At 44.0% G+C, this 17144-nt stretch overlaps 1 long non-coding RNA gene across 1 annotated transcript in view; it reads left to right on the top strand.

Annotated features, from left to right (window-relative positions):
- Nucleotides 1-5106, top strand: part of LOC141418542 (uncharacterized) — a 96108-nt gene extending 91002 nt beyond the window's left edge. Inside the window, exons 3-4 of the long non-coding RNA XR_012443170.1 lie at nt 2579-2971; nt 3946-5106. This is a non-coding gene — a long non-coding RNA (uncharacterized lncRNA). The remainder of the gene's footprint in view (nt 1-2578; nt 2972-3945) is intronic.
- The last annotated feature ends 12038 nt before the right edge of the window (nt 5107-17144 follow it).

A 17144-nucleotide genomic window follows, 5' to 3' on the forward strand; every position in this document is an offset into this window, starting at 1 on the left:
CTAGCTGGGGATGAGCCCCTGTGGAGCCCACCTGTCCTCCTGTCACTGAATAAATCAACCTAATTGTGGAGAGTTAATTTGTCCGACTATAAAGTGCATTCAATAAGTGTAAAACAAAACTAATTGGTTCTCTTCCATACAAATTTAATCATACCATAAAATGTGATCAATGCGAATAAAAACCATTGAGTAGGTTAAGTGTCGAGGATGTATAAAAGGGAAAAATGGTCCAGGAGCATAATCATAGGGACCTACATCTGGAGGAGCTCACGTGAGCATCGATCACTTCATGAGCCAGAGCTGACAGTAGCAGGGCTGTGTTGGAGGGACACTGAAAGTTTTCTTCTTTTGTGCCAATTGTGTGGAGAAGAAAATTCCCTCATTGGTTTGGGGTGCCTGTGTTATCACAATGCAGTCAGGATAATATTTGTTGATGCTTGCTCCCCGAATCTGCTGGTGCTCAGATTTCCTGGGTGCGGGGATGGATGCTCTTGTGGACTTGGTGAAATGACATCAGATGTGCACTCCAAAGGGCCAGATGATACAGGGCGGATGAGGTGGCTTCTGTGCAGTTGGTTTGGGAAACAGAAAGCCAGGTAGAACTCAGTGCCATTCAAAGCCTTGAGCCTGGTGCCTTTTTTACTCCTTACCCCAGGGGCAAAAGGATGCCTGAAGACTGCTCACCTTTGCTCTTTCTTGGCTCCAAGTGTGATCACTGGGCCACACCTGGAAGCTTTGCCCTGTGCAGACTCCAAATAAGACTGGCGAGGATGAGGACAGGGCTCCAGAGAGGGCAGTCTGGCATGGCAGTCCCACAGGGCTGCATCCCCAAAGCTGGACCTTGAAGCTCTGTTTTCTTCTTTTCTTTTTTTTTTCTGGGGGTCATTCATCACTGTCCCTTCCCAGTTTTGTGTCTTGATCAAGATAGTTCAGATTTTGTTTCTTTTACTTGTAACTGAAAATAATTGTGGCTATAACACACTTCTGTAGAAATACCAGACCCAAAACAAGGAGAAGTTTCTGACACCAGGATCATGCTACTACACAGAAACCACTTTGGAAAGAAAGATTAATTTAGTCATATCCAGTCTTTCAAAACAAAAGAAAACACCAAGATTTCCTTCTTTTGTGCCAATTGTGTGGAGAAGAAAATTCCCTCATTGGTTTGGGGTGCCTGTATTTTTACAAATGCAATCAGGATAATATTTAGCCCATTGACTGGGCTCATCCCAGGAGGGGCTGTGCTGCTGATGGTGTCTGAAGTTCTTTGGAAGTTGTTATCCAAACGTGAGGTGAGTCAGTAGGCAGGGTGTGTCAGAATGAGGCCAGTCCAGTTTCATGGGACGCTGGGGTTCAAGCATAGTGTTGGCTGCTTTAAATGACCTTGAGAAGGGACAAGGGACAGTTGGAGTAGCTTCTGTATTTCTCAAGCAGAATGTCTATCGCAGCTTTATTCCAAGCAGATGTGGGTTCACATCAGGTAGCTTCCTCTCTGCACCTCAGGAGATGAGGTTAGGATGTGGACACAGTTACAGAGGTTGGTGGCAGAGTTTGGGAGACAGGGGCAGGTGGTGGCCTGATATCTGTGGGGGGCCTGCAGAAGGGTAGACAAGTGGTCTCTGTCTATGGAGAACGTGTGTGTGTGCATGTGTAGTGACAGCTGGGTACGAAGGGAGGCATTAAGAAGCATCCTGTCCCCGAAAAGGCCCTCAGTCAGGGCTGTCAACTGAGAGTATGGCAGGACAGGGAAGCATCTTTCCCCAGAAGCACTGGGACTACTTGGGGACATTTGCTAGGCTGGGACTGAGAAGCAAGGAGGAGCGAAGGCAGGCCTGGGTGTTTGAGGACAGGGTTCAAAGTAAGAAGCATAATCTGACCACATAGGTAACAACCAGTTCACAACGGTTCTGGGAGTCAGTGTCCTCATCTGTAAAATGGACATCAGAAAATGCCCAGTAAGTGGGAATTTAGTTCTAATGGACTCAGAAACATAGGAATGAGAAACCCATTCTGTGGGAAGGCTCTAGGGGTATAAAAGACCACATACTCACATCAGTGTGGAACTAAGGTCTCAGGTTATCATTCAATAAAACTCATATTAAGCTGGGTGTGGTGGCTCACGCCTGTAATCCCAGCTACTCAGGAGGCAGAGATCAGGAGGATCATAGTTCAAAGCTAGCCCGGGCAAATAGTCCGAAAGACCCTATCTTGAAAAAAACCCATCACAAAAAAAGGACTGGTGGAGTGGCTCAAGGTGTAGGTCCTGAGTTCAAACCCCAGTACCTCAAACAAACAAACAAACAAACAAGCAAACAAACTCCTATGACCCAGGGCCTTTGTACTTTCTGTTCCTGCTGCCTGAAACACCCATCCTTCACTTTTGTTTTTATTTTTGAAACAGGATCCTGCTATGTGACCCAAGCTGGCCTTGAGCTCTTGATTTCCATACCTAAGCCTTCCTAGTTCTGGCATTACAGGCACGCACCACTACACATGGCTCCCACTCCTGTTTATCCTTCAGATCTCAGTGTAAATTCTGCTCCCTCTGGAACGTCTTCCTCTCTCACACTTTCCCCAGATCACGTTAAACCTGAACTCCCAGAGCACCATCATCTGCTGTATTACTGCTCCCACACCCAGCGTGGTTGGACTGAAGGCTTCTCGTTATTTATAGCACACAGCTGGCACTTTACGTTTGCTGAACAAGTGAATGCATCAGAGAATGGATGAAGAGTTTGAGCTTCCACCTTGAAGCCATCAGGGTGGCAATTCTAGGGGAAGTTCATGGGATGACACCCTCGAAAGGTTTGAATTTCTCCAGCCTCAAGATGAAAATTGGAGGAGGGTAGAGATTATAACAGTGTGATACCTTGAGCCCCGAGCCTCTCCACAGCTCCGTAGTCAGACAACAAGGTGGACTCTGTTCTCCCCGAGCTCTCTTTCTTCCAGAAGAGCCAAGAAAGGTCACACAGTAAGTGTTTAAAGGTCCCCAAAGGAAAGCCCACCTCATGCATCTTTTCTCCCCCAGCGGCTCGTCACTGGTTGACAGCACTACTCAGGTCCTGTTTCCGATTTTCATTTCACTGCCCGGAATCTGCCTTTCCCAGAGTGGCTGCAGCTCTGCCTTTTTCCTTATAATTTATCACCACAGCATCTCTTGCCATTCTACAGTTCCATTTGTCTGCTTTCAATAATTATTTAAGCTTTATTAGGTATTTATCAAGTCTACTGTCGGCTTCTGAAGTTTGCTTATTGTAGCCAGAGGTTTACAAGGGCGATTTGTATGCACCTCAGAACTCGCACGGCAAATCCTCTCTCTGGATTGAAATTATGATATGAACATGATGTTTTATGAGATAATAGAAAGAAGATTCCAAATTCTAGGGTTGAATATATATTTTTTTCTCCTGAGCTTTCCTGAGAAAGAAATATGTGAGCAGCCTCAATGGCTGAATTTTGAAAGCAGGGTGTGGAAGTCACTCAGGGGGAAACTTGCATCCAGCTTGGATGGTCCCAGATTCATGAAGTTGAGAGCCAACCAAGTGAAACCCCACGGGGTGCCACAGCCCCATAAACTGCTTAAATGGAAGATTAATCTGAATGTAGGGCATGGGAACAGGTGGAGCTGGGGGAGGTAAGAAGCCTCCACAAAGATGGAACTACAGCCCTATAGGTTAGCAGTGATGTCCTGTGTCATGACAAGGTGTTGGGTGGATTTAGGGGCCCAGTCCTTTAAAGGGATAAAAAGCACAGGTCTGATGGGGGTGGTAGTTGGAGCTGTCTAGTCCTCTGCATTCATTGGCCAGTTTGCTCCAGTCTTGAGCTAAAGCATGTTTAATGCCACATTGGCAATAGGCAGAAATGGGAACTCCAAAAAGTCACCGAAAACAGCAGCTTTCTCATTTGTCTAACACCATTCCTTCATTTTTTTTGCTCCGTTCTCAGTTCACGAAGTTGGGGTGATTATATCTCAGCTTCAGAGGCAGGCATGTGACCCAGGTGTGGCACGCTGGAGGGAATATTTCAGTCTCCCGACCACAGCCACTCTTCATGCACGATGCTCTTCCTGGCCATTGGTTCTAAGGCTTTGTGCAGAGGACCAGGGAGGAGCTCTAATGGGACTTGAATCCAGGAGGGCTGTTGGGGGCCTCGGTGAGGAGAAGGTCTGCCTAACGCGGAGCCAACGGCGGCCAGAGACTGAGAAGGAAGACGCTGAGAGCTCCAATAGCATTACTCCAGCCTGGATCCAGCACTCCTGAAGGGCCGTGAACTAAGAGCCTATGTCAGTGTCATGATTATGGCTACTGTTGTTTCCATTGATATTAGTGTATCATATCATCATATCGTTTTGAGTACTGCTTTCTGTCACAACCAAAAGAATTTCCCTCAATACAGCCATTCAACTAGAGTGATGGGAGTACCTGTGATGGTGTTTTTTTGGAGCTCTTTAGATGTGAAGTTCTGTACCCTTCCCCCTGTGTATACTGTAAGGGAAAAACCTGAAGAAAAAGTACTGCCAAGAGTCAGATTCCTGTCCCCTGGAATCTCCTGGGGGGACATAGCTCATCCCAATGGCCTGGCATGAAATCTAGTCCAGCAGCTCATCTCTGAGTGACCCTGGGCACATCTCAGAGCCACAGCTTTACCTGGGGACATTAATTGATGACTCTGTATATGTATGTGTGTGTGTGTGATCAGAAATGACAAAAGGGCTTTATAAGTAAAACATCCTGCAGATGAGTTGCTGGTGCTGTTACTACTTTCATCATGATTTCCCATTGTTGGGGTGTTCTAGAGAGGTTGCGTGCTCACCTGTCTCAGGTGTAAACCAAAACTACAGACTGGTTGAGACGTTAGCAGATCAGTAAGGTCATTTGCCTTCGAAATCCCACCAAGGGGAACTTGTGTCTCTGGATTAGTGTCTGTGGGGCTGGAACTGGGTGTACGAATCTCTGTTGAAGATCTCACCTGGTGTGTGCGGACCTGGTCTACGTTAGCACTAGGCCTTGTGCCAAGCTTGGGGAGCCAAACTGATGACCTCATGTCTCTTCCCTTGAGGACCTCCACCCTCTGGGGCATAGAGTCCTAACAGATAACCAGCTTTAGTACGGTGTGTGATTGAGCTGTTCAGAATGGGGACAGAGTAACTAGGGATTATTCTGCAACGAGGAAATGCTGGAGAGGAGGGGCCTCTGAGCTGGTCTTGAAGAGTCATACAGTTTGTCACAAGGACAAGGTGGGGTGGGGGGTGGGGCTTTGGAGAATCAGTAGCTGTTATATGTGGTTGGAGCCTGGGAAGGTCACTTTGCAAGATGATCCTGAATGGCCCTCTGACCCTCCTGAGATAATAGCTTAAGGATGGATCATTTCTTCTAGGCCAGGTGTGGAGTTTCTAGTAAATAGCTAAAGGTGGATGTTTATTTTTCTTTAGGGCCCAGGGCACGTGGAGACCAGGGATGAGAAATGCTAGGAAGTCTTTTCACCTTGCCCTTGATGTGACGCCCAGCCTGGAAAGGCACTTAATTTGGGGGTGAGAAAGTCAAGATGGCCTTTGCCACCACTGGAGATGGCTTAGCAGCTGTAGAGGGGGCTGCTGAACAAACCCAATGGTTACTACCTGGGCCTGAGTTAGCAAAGTGTTTGAGAAGCTGCAAAATCCAATATCTGAAGCCAAGGGGACATTCACAGCAGCCATCACTACTTGTATGCTTCCAGGGATAGGGGCTCACCATCTTGTGGGATCTTGTGGGAGAGTCAAGCCCATTCTTGGCTGGATCTTGTAAAAGACTGGCCAATTTTCATCTATGGGCTCCTGGGAAAAGAGAGAGAGAGAGAGAGAGAGAGAGAGAGAGAGAGAGAGAGAGAGAGAGAGAGAATGTTCTACTGAAGGAGGTCAAGAAGATGGGCTGCTGAACTGCCTCCTACCTGAAGACTATGAGAGTGGGGAAAGTTTCCTGGACCCCAGCTCAAGTCAGGGGTTCCCCAAAGACTCTATTACACCTTCTGTTTGTTGTTGGGCATGGAGAGAAGAGACCAAAGGCAGCATTCTTCCTGCCTTAGAATCTTCTTTGGAGTGGCCAGTGGACTTCTACTCACTCTTCAAAACAAAACATACAGCCTGTGAGCGTTCAGGTAGGGAAGGATCTCAGACCACCTAGACAAGGGGTCAGCATACATTTGCATGAAGGCCAGGCAGTAACAGTTTAGGCTTTGTGAATCAGAAAGCCTTGGTGGCATCTAATCTGCTCTGTTCTTACAGGGGTGGGGAAGGGGTTGGGGGAGAAGCAGCCATAGACAATAAAGAATGAGCATGGCTGTGTTCCAACAAAACTTTATTTATAAATGCATGACACAGCCCCAAGGCTGTTGCTTGCCTATCTCTTATCTCTCTCAACACTCACATGAAGAAACTGAGATTTTACTTTGAGAAACCAAGCAAAACAGAACAAAATCCCTTACTCTCTAACAGCATCTTGACTTAGCACTCAGTAAATATTGGTGAAATTGAATCAAACCGATGCAGGCTAAGTCTTTTGTAGGAAAGGAACTGGCGGTAATGAGTTTATTTTTGGAACTTGATCCTGGTCTAGAACAATTGGCCAAAATGACTTAGGCCCACACAAAGAAAGGAGCTCAAAGATCCTATTCCTGCCCCTCGTAGCCTTGGTCTTCTGGGCCGCATTTCATCTTTCTGGGTGGTTTGATGAGTTCGACCCTATAGCGAACTTGGCTGATGTTAGGGTGAGCAAAAGAAGCCATGTTAGAACTGGACCCCTTCCTCCTTGAAGGTGGCTTACTGTAAACTCTTCCCTGGGCCCTAAAGAAAAATAAACATCCACCTTTAGCTATTTACTAGAAACTCCACACCTGGCCTAGAAGAAATGACCCACCCTTAAGCTATTATCTCAGGAGGGTCAGAGGGCCATTCAGGATCATCTTGTGAAGTGACCTTCCTGGGACTTCTCCATCAACCTCCTATATCTACCTCTAGTCTATAAGCACTATGGGCTCCAGCTGTCTTGCTGGGGACCCCCTCTGCAGGACCACTTCTCCAGAATAAATCCTGTGCTGGTGTATGAGTCCAGCCATCTCCCCGCCTATCCATTCTGCATTGTTCTTTCATTTCCAGCAGCTGGCAACATGGGGAAGTCAGTTAGGTTTTGCTTTATTTGTTCTGAACTTGCTGTCAACAATGGCCTTGAGACCCTGTAATGTGGCAACCCACAGTCAGGAGCCTGAAGCAGCTGTTCTGAGGTAGCAAGCTTCCTGGCTCCACTGTTCTCCTGCCCTGTCAAGTCAAGCAAGCATCTTTAACCTCCTGACCCTCAGTTTCCCCATTGTGAAATGGCAACAACAGAATTTTCTCAGAAATGTTTTGAGAATCAAATAAAACTACAAAGGCAAGGTACACAGCAAGTGCTTAATAGTTAGGGATTTTTTTAATGTCATTGTTAGTACGTGGTAGGTGTGACATTCCCTTCCCTTCCCTTGCCTTCTCTTCCCTCCCCTCTTCTTCCCTCCTCTTCCCTCTCTCTGCATCTTTTCACTTTGGCTTCCTGCCTCCCTCCTCCTTTCCATGCCTGCATCAAAGCTTTCTCTGTGCTGCCTGGCATAAGGCTTCAGGTATAGCTTGCAGTATAAACCAAGTCCTCTTAGTCTCCTTCCCTGGAGAACACCTGGGACAGGGATGCTAATCCCTTTCTAGCACCAAGAAACTGCTCTCCCCTCCATGGACTCTGAGTTTCCCCAGCTCCTCTGAGCTGGAGTCTGTGCTGGCCCACCCAAGCCAAGTGAGCAAAGGGCAGCAGTATTTGGAGGCCTCTGTCCTAGTAATGTCTCTTCCTTGGATGTGGCCCCTCCATTGTGCCTGGGGGAACATTTTGCCCCCTGAATGGGAGGGGTCCTCTCATTAAGGTCTTCCTCAATTTCACGAGCACTTTTACTTTTTAGGACTCACCTCCTCCTTGGGGCGAGGGGTCCTGACTTCCTGTATTGCTCTTCTGCCATTTGCTTAGAAGAGTTGGAGCCTGGAGCTGCAACTACCTGCATCAGGCCCAGGTCCATTTTGTCTTATCTGTCTGACAGATCCTCTTGATAGCTTTATGTTTTGACTCCACATGGAATGCTTGTCCCTGCTTTCTATATGGCAAGACAGGAACCACAGTCTATCCCAGCCCTGTTTCCTTCTCCACTGGGTGGGCCCCAGGCCCCCATAGCCAGCAGTCTCCCTCAGAGTTCCTATGATGGTCAAGGGTGCCATCCTTGGGGTGCACTGAAGGGTGCTGAGTCTGGCAAAAGGGTGGGGCAGGGGAAAGAGAAGCTGGGGGGAGAAATCAGGAGCCCTGGTTCAACTGAGGCATATAAATCGCCAGGCGGTTGTGAAGGCTTTTAAATGTTGTGACAATCCCCAATCCATCAGAGCCTTTAATTGGGTTTTGACTGAGTTGTTCTATATGTAAATACCAGTTACTGGTGAGGTTGTTTATAGCCAAACTGTCTGTTTATGCAAATTGTGTTCCAAGATCACAGCATTTTCATTGCAGGATGAAAACATTCCTTGTATTTAATGCCAAAATTGCTTCCTCCTTGGGCTGGGGTTCATTTTCCTCTTTGGTTTTTAAATACAGCAAAGCAATTTGGTAAGCAAGCAGAGAAGTGGTTCCCACACAGGGAAGCCACAGGGACAAGGATGACGGTTCGGGTTCTCAAGTGCCTCAGCTCATCTTCCCTCTGCAAATAAAGACCCTAACAAATGATGGGGGGTGTTCTTGCCTCCCTGAAGCAGCCTGGCCCATGTTCGAGTAGTTCTTCTACCACAAAGAACTATTTCTTGACTGGTCGTGGTGGTTCACACCTGTAATCCCACCTATTTGGGAGGCAGAGATCGGAGAGGTTGTGATTTGAGGCCAACCTACTAGAAAAGTTAATGAGAACCCCATTTCAATCAACAAGCTTGAGGCATTGCGGTGCACACCCGTCACTCCAGCTACTTGGGAGGTATAAATAGGAGGAGTGTGGTTCAGGCAAGCCCAGGCAAAAATACAAGACCTTATCTGAAAAATAACTAAAACCAAAAGAGCTGGGGAGCATGGCTGAAGTGGCAGAGCACCTACTAAGCAAGCAATAGGTGCTGAGTTCAAACCCCAGTACTACCAAAAAAAAAAAAGCCCACAAAAATTAAAAATTAAAAAAAAAAAAAGAACTCTTCCAATGATTTGGAAGTTGGACCTCCACTCCAGCTGGGGGAATAACCCAATCCCTCTTCTATCACTGGATGATCATAATATCTCTCATTTCTTTCCAAAACTGTCTCCTAGCAGCCCTCAGTTACCTTTTAGAGCTCATCTCCCTCCTGTTGCTCTATCTTTTGCCCTCAAGATAAAATCCACTGCACAGCGTGCGTGATGCTTTGTGATCAGGACTCAATGCCTTTCCTGGTTATCTTTGATCCCCAACCCCAACTACTGAACTGCTTCCAGGCATTTATCCCTGGCCTGCCAAATGGTGCTGAGGAGAAATACAATCGTAGATGGGTGCCAGGATGTGTTGTTTTTGTATTTATCACGTGCTTCATCCTGGGGCAGAGCAGTGATTGACACAGAGAAAGGCCCCACCTCGGGGAATCATGGTCCAGCGGTTTGCCCACACACCCTGGTCTCCAGTCTCAGCTGAGGATGTTTTCTCTGGAGGTCACAGTCAGCATGAGCTTCTACAAAGCCCCATGCTCCTGCTTTCCCTCCTTCTGAGCAAAGCTGCTACAGTTTAGGTTGGGTCATGTACCAGAGGCTTGGTCCCCAGCCTGGCCATGTTGAGAGGTGGAGGAACTTTTAAGAGGTGGGGTCTAGTGGAAGATAACTAGGTCACTGGGGAAATCACTATCAGAAGAGATTAGTGCAGTTCTTGCAGGTCTCAGCTAGTTCTCTCGAGGGTAGATTGTTATAAGAAATGCTAGACTGGCCCCTGTCTGGTCTCTTGCTTCCTGTCTTGCCATGTGATCTCTCTCTCTCCTTATGATGCTTCTGCCAGGAGGCCCTCACCACAGCCTCACAGAACTGTGAGCTAAACAGACCTGTTTTCTTTCTTCCCCTGGGAGTATTAGGGTTTGAACTCGGCCTTGCACTGGCTAGACAGGTGCCCTACCATTTGAGCCATGCTTATATAGTCCAACCTGTTTTCTTTACGAACTACTCAGCTTCAGACATTCTGTTATAGCAGCACAAATGCAGAAAGACACAAACTAACCAGCTTTCTTCCTTTTCCATTAGAACCCACATCTTCATCTTCTTCCTTCCTTCCTTCCCATCTCAGAGGACAAGTATGTTAGCTTAATCCACCTGCATCCTGGATACCACACCATGCAAGGACGCCTCTCTAGTGACTGATGGTCACTTCTCCTACCTCATTTTCCTCTGCCTCTACTGTTTGCCATCTTCACATGCCCAAGAAGCTTTCCCATTTTGGAAAAACAGTTCTATAACCTCACTTTCTCCACCCCACACATTCTTCCTGCTCAGAAACTCTCAATCTCCAACACACCTGCACAACCTTGGGAGATTTTAAAAGCTGGTTCTTGGGCCACACTGCAGAGCAATTACAGCCATGTGGTGTTAGGCCCAGCAATCAAGAGGCTCGCAAACTCCACCAGGTGGTTCTGTAATCTGCCAAGACTGAAGATCACTCTTCTTGTTTTACAGGGCTCCTCCCCACCCCCGCCGCCACAGTCTATTGAAAATTAGCCCAAGACACTGTCTCTAGCAACCTGTCTTCCCACCAATCCTCCATTCAACACCATCCAGCTTCATCCATCAATTCCCGTCTGTTTCTCAACCCAGCTGACACTTCTACTTCCTGGTTTGATTTGTGGTGTTTGAACTCATCAAGTTTATTCTTGCCTCAAGGTGTTCGAAAATGCTATTACGTCTGGCCTTGAAATGCGTTATGCTTGGTCCAACGATTTTTTTTTTTATCAGTAAGAGATTTTATGTAGGAATCTGAATACCCAGATTAACTTTGTCAAAAAGTTACAAGATATGGCTACACAGACCTTGCATTTCCACATGGCAATAGTTGACCGGTACCAATTCCTGTCCTGACCACTTAAACTGAAGCTAATGCTTTTTAGTTAACCACAGACCCCACTCCTCCCTTTAGCCCCACTCAGGCTCTTTTGTTGTCCTGTAGTAGATTCTGCTTTGTACCTGGCTCATCTGCTGTGCAAGACACAGAGAAGACCCTTTCCAAGGTGTCAGTTTCACATAAAATCTCTGGGACATCTTGGAGCAAACACATTGTCTGGGGATGTTGTTAAAATTCAGATTCTGATAAGTAGAGCTGGGAGGAGATCTGAGATTCTGCAGTTCCAATCAGGCCCCAGGTGGGACCAGTCTGGCCCAATTAACAAGGATGAAAAGAAATATAGATTTCTTATTTTCAGAACCCCATTTAAAAAGTTGCTTTGTAAATTCTTGCAGCTTATTTCCCTCCTCTTAACTGTGAAATATATTTGAACAGAATCCCTTTCAGACACTCACAAGTTCCAGGATACTGCTAGGGCCACCAAGATCACCACCAAGTGTAACAGAGAGGGGCTGGAGGTCCAGAGAGGGAAGGTGGTGTTCTCAAGGCCACACAGAAAGCCAAAGACTCAGGTTTGAGTCCGGGTTCTCTGATTCTCTACCCACATGTCTACACGGCAGGCTACAAACTGCCAGATCACAGAGAAAGCTGTGAGGTGTGAATCGGCCCTTGCACATGGTACAAAGTCCCCAGGATGCCACCATTAACACTGCTCATCAATTTCCACATGCCCACTCTCCTATTCATCGAGAGAGTCACAGTTATGTTTCCTTTTGGGCTGGGGGCAAAGTGTCAAAGCAGGGCTCGTTAAAAAGTTATATTTCAAAGCCTGACTAAAGCTTTGCGCTATTTAAAATCTCTAACTATTTAAGAGTACATGTCTTAAGGCATCTGAAAATCACAGGGATATTTCATGGTCTCATTTTAGGGCATATATCTGGCTTGGCTAGACACAGTCCCAGCTCTGTTTTGCTTGGGAAAAGGCAGGAATAAATACAAGGGTGAAAAATCCAATAATTTCCACGCTGAGTGGACAGGAACGTGCCAACACAGGCACACAGGTGGTCTTGCAGGCAAAGCAGAGAAGAGGTGAGAGGTGGGGCTGGGGCTAGAGACAGAAATGTGCCCACCTCCTACGAAAGGAGCCAAAACAGACCCAGGAATGGGGCACAGACAGTTAAGGACCAAGTCCTAGAGAAAACGGATCGCTCCCTTCACCCCCAAGTGTGGGTCTTTTTCTTTGCTTTTTAGAAGATTTTGATTTACCTAATACCTGTGGTTAAAACAACAACAACACAATGTAAAACAAAACCCTTCGTGCAATAAAAGAAGCAATGCAGAGAAAATCATTCTCCAGGGACTTACCCTTCAGGCTATGAGCCCCTGTTCCCACGGGTAACAGCTGCATCTAGGTTTTTTTTTTTATATGTACCTTTCAAAATGTGTTATGTTACAGGGACACATTTATGTTTCCATTGACAGACAGATATTATGAGCGGCTTTCTCCACCTTTGCGTGTATATCGGTAAATCACGTGTTCTATGGTACACAGCAATCTCACTTATTATTTTTACACCTGTGTTGTGCTCTTGTAAGATGTTACACTATAATTTATCAAACCTTCTTTTATGGATGGATTGCTATGTTATTTTCGGTCCTTTCCTTTTTGCAAACAATTTTGCTAAGAATGTCTTTCTAGGTGTGTCTGCACCACACATGTCTGTGCTGGCAGTGACTCTTAGAAGTGGGGTGGCAGGGTCAGTAGTGTGGATGTGGTGCTTACTGGGCTAGGCTTTGTCACAATTGTGCACCATGGAGGTTGTGATACATTTACACTCTCATCAGAAATGCGTGATGGTGAGTGTTCCCACACCTCACAATCTACTACAAATATTTTGAGGGTTTCTAAAAAAAAAAATACAGGCAAACATAACTCACAAAAACTAATGTGTACAGATCTTCAGTGCAGGGGTAAATGGGGATTGGCAGGTGTAGAAATCCATGCAACCACACCACAATCAAGAAAAAAGAAATTCCAACAATTTGCAAGGTTTTCTCTTCCCTTTTCATTTAATTTTGACCCCTGCTCCAACAAACAGTTACTATCATGATTTTTATTGCCATAGATTTTGCCCCAGAACTTCATTTAGATGAAGTCACACATCACGTACACCTCTGTGTCTGTGAAATTCATACATGTCATTAGCAACCTTCCCTTTTCATTGCTGAGTAGTTCTCCATCATATGAATATATCAATATTTGTCTACTCTCTTCTTGGTGGACATTTAGTTTTGGTAGAGGGGGGGTAAGGAAAGCTGTTGACATTCTAGAGCAACTCCTCATCTGTACATATGGCTTCCTTTATCTTGGCTACGTGGCTAGGAATAGAATGCTGGATCATGGTACTGTGTTGCTTAATTATATAAGAATGGCTAGACTATTTTTCAAATTAGCTGTACCGTTTAAGACTCCAAGCAATAATGCATGAGAGTTTTGGTTACCCGACGCAGTCACTGGTAATTGGTGTTATCAGTCATTTAAATTTTAATCATTCTTTTGAGTGTGAGGGTTATCTCACTATTTTAATGAGTTTTAATGTGTATTCATGTGGTGACTAATAACATAAAGAAACTTTGCGTGACTATTACACATTTATGTATATTGTTGTATAAAACATCTGTGCAAGTCTTTTGCCAATTTTTATTGCATTGTTTGTCTTTCATTATTGAATTGCAAGAGTTTATATATTCTGGTTGCTGGACTTTTGTCATATACGTATTTTCTCTCGGTCTGTGGTTTGACATTTTTTAAATTTATAAGCAGAATTTCTATATATTGATAAATTCTCAATATACTTTCTTTTGCTGTTGGTGCTTTTTTGGTCCTAAGAAGCCTTTGCAAAACTTGTGAAATTATTTTATGTTTTATTTTGAAGCCCCACAGTTTTAGCTTTTAAACTTTTATCTACAGGCTATCTCAAATTAACTTAAAAAAGTCTTATAATAGTTGTAAAGGGGAGTACGTTGTGATCTTTACATATGTGCTTATGATACATCTTAGTTAGATTTACCCTCACCATCATTGTCCCTCTTCCCCTTCTTAGACAGGTTTCACTCTTCTATTTCCATATATGGGTACAAAATACATCCACCATATCCACCCTCATGCCCTCTTTCCTTGTGCCCATCAGCCTCCCACTGGTACCCACCCTCAGAAAAGATCTATTTTCCCTTCTTGCTCTTAATTTTTTAAGGGTATATTGATAGTCAGAGGGGGTTTTACCTTGGTACTTCAGGCCTGTATATATCATGCCTTCATCAAACTAACCTCCTCTCCCCAGCACTTACTCATTCTCTACCACCATGCTCCCCTAATAGTCAACAGCTTATAGTACAGTGCATTATACTATATTCATATACGGATGGGTTGTTTCAATATTTTTCATTCTCTAACATTTTCCTTATCACTCCCATCTCCCAAAGTCCCCTCAGACAGACTCACTAATATAATTTTATTCTCTCTTTCTCTCTCTTTATAACTAATCGCATATGTATCTATGTATACATTTAGCTTATAGATCTATCTTCCACATATGAAGGAAAATACACAATTTTTGACTTTTTTGAGCCTGGCTTACTTCATTTAACATGAAATTCTCCAGTTCCATCCATTTACCTACAAACAATATAATTTCATTCTTCTTTACAGTGGACTAAAACTCCATTGTGTGTATATACCATACTTTCTTAATCCATTCATCAGTCATGGGCCTCTGGGCTGTTTCTAAAGTTCGGCTGTTATGAACAGTGATGTAATAAACAAGGGTGTACCAGTGGCTCTATTGTATCTGGAGCACATTCCTTCAGATAAATGCCTAAAAGTGGTATTGCTGAATCTCGTGGCAGTTCTATTTTTAGTCTTTTGAAGGTCTTGCATATTGCTTTCCATAGTGGTTGCACTGATTTACATTCCCACCAGCAGTGGAGAGCTGTGCCTTTTTCCCCAGCATCCTCACCAGCATTCGTTGTCGATCGTGTTATCGATGATAGCCATTTTGACTGGAGTGAGGTGGAATCTCAATGTAGTTTTGATTTACATTTCCCTTATGGCCAAGGGTGTCAAACATTTCTTCATATGTTTATTGGCCACTTGTACATCTTCTTTTGAGAATTGTCTATTCAGTTCATTTATTGATTCTTTGAGACGCTAGTTTTTTGAGCTCCCTGTATATTCTGGTTAATAATCCTTTGTCTGATGTATATCAAATTAACTTTTATATATGGTGTGAGGTAGAGGTCAAGATTGTTTGTTTCCATATGCTTATATACAGTTATCAAATATTGTTCATTGAAAAAATATTTCTTCCCTCCATTGAATTTCTTGGATGCCTTAGTAAAAAGAAAAAAAATCAACTCACTATATAAAATATGGGTTTGTTTTAGATTTTATTTTCTTCCATGGAGACCCAATGCTGTACTTTCTTTATTATTGTAGCTTTATTGTAAGTTTTGAATTCAGCCCATGGAAGCCCTCCAACTTTATCCTTTTTCAAGATTATTTTGATTATTTTCTGTACTCTTTGAACACAAATCTTAAAATAATCTTTTCTATTTCTACTCAAAAAGATTTCTGAGATTCTGATTAGATCTGCATCAAAGTTATACATAAGGGTAGTAACCTGCACCAAAGTCAAGTCTTACAATCCGCAAACATAATCTCTCCACGTATTTGTCTTGTTTAATGTCACTCAGCCATGTTTCAACATCTTCTATTTTTTTTAGCAAAGTTCTTGCATAACATTAATTTAGTCTATTTATATGTTTTGAGTCACTGGAAATCTTTTGTTTCATTTCTCAAGTTTTTTTGTTGGTAGCATATTAAGTACAATTAGATTTTCATGGCTAACTTGTGTTCTATGATTTTGCTAAACTTTCATATTGTTCTAATAATTGTGGAGGGGCAGACTTCTTTGGATTTCCTGTATATGTGTGTTATCTTTGAATAAAGATAATTTTAATTCTTATTTTCTAATATTTGTATCTTTTATGGGCCTTTTACATTAAGCAATAGAAGTAATATACATGGACATTCTTGATTTCTTTCCAGTCTTATGGTGGTATCCAGTCAGTATTTATTAACAATTTTTTGAGCTTAGTCAACCTGAAAAACAGTATTTCATTTCCAAAAATAAATTTAAGAAAATTCCAGATGAGGGTTTAGCATATCTTCATGTGTTTGAAAACCATTGAGATTTGTTTTTATGTGAATTTCCACCATGAATTTATTAATTTTCCTACTAGACTCTTGAACAAATTTATTTTAGTCAGATCCATCCGTAGTGTGTGTCTCATTTGTGGAATCAAGACCTAACATGATGATGATGATATTAACAATAATAATGGGACATGAATGTGAAAGGGAGGACAGTCTGGGAGGTAGGAATCAGTGGGAGGGGAGGGGAAGGAGAGGATACTGAGGGGAGAAGAGGTCAGAAGTACGCTGCACATGTACATATGAAGACAGATACCACCAAACGCTGTTTGCAAAGCGGGGGGGAGGGGTGGAAATATAATGGAGGGGGTGAACTTGTTCCAATACACTATATGCATGTATGGGATTATCATAATGAAGCCCCTCATATTATTAATGGATGCTAATTCAAAAGTATAATAAAAGTATTTTTTTTTAAAGAAAATGTATGCTTGGATCTCTGAGGATGCCAAGTGGTTGATGTTGCCATCTCTGGATGTAAGAGCTATGTGGCAATGATAGGAATGGCAAAACAAGCTGAAAACCAATTTTAGCTCTTCTCTAATGTTGGAGAGATGCGGAAGGCAGTTAAGGCAGGAGCAAGCCCCTTCTCCCCGCCTCCTGCCAATCTTTGAGCGTGCCTCCCATTGGTAGAACCTCCAGGGAAACAGGCACCAAGGAATTCTGGGAAGTGTAGTGTGCAGACATCCAGCCCCATAGTCACAGGTATAGGAGAGGATGACTAAGTTGAGCTCCCGGTCAAATCTGGCTTACTGCCTGCTTTTTTGTACGTGCCAGGATTTAAGAATAGTTTTCA

The sequence above is a fragment of the Castor canadensis genome, chromosome 17 (genome assembly GCF_047511655.1).
Source record: "Castor canadensis chromosome 17, mCasCan1.hap1v2, whole genome shotgun sequence".
Classification (NCBI taxonomy): Eukaryota; Metazoa; Chordata; class Mammalia; order Rodentia; family Castoridae; genus Castor; species Castor canadensis.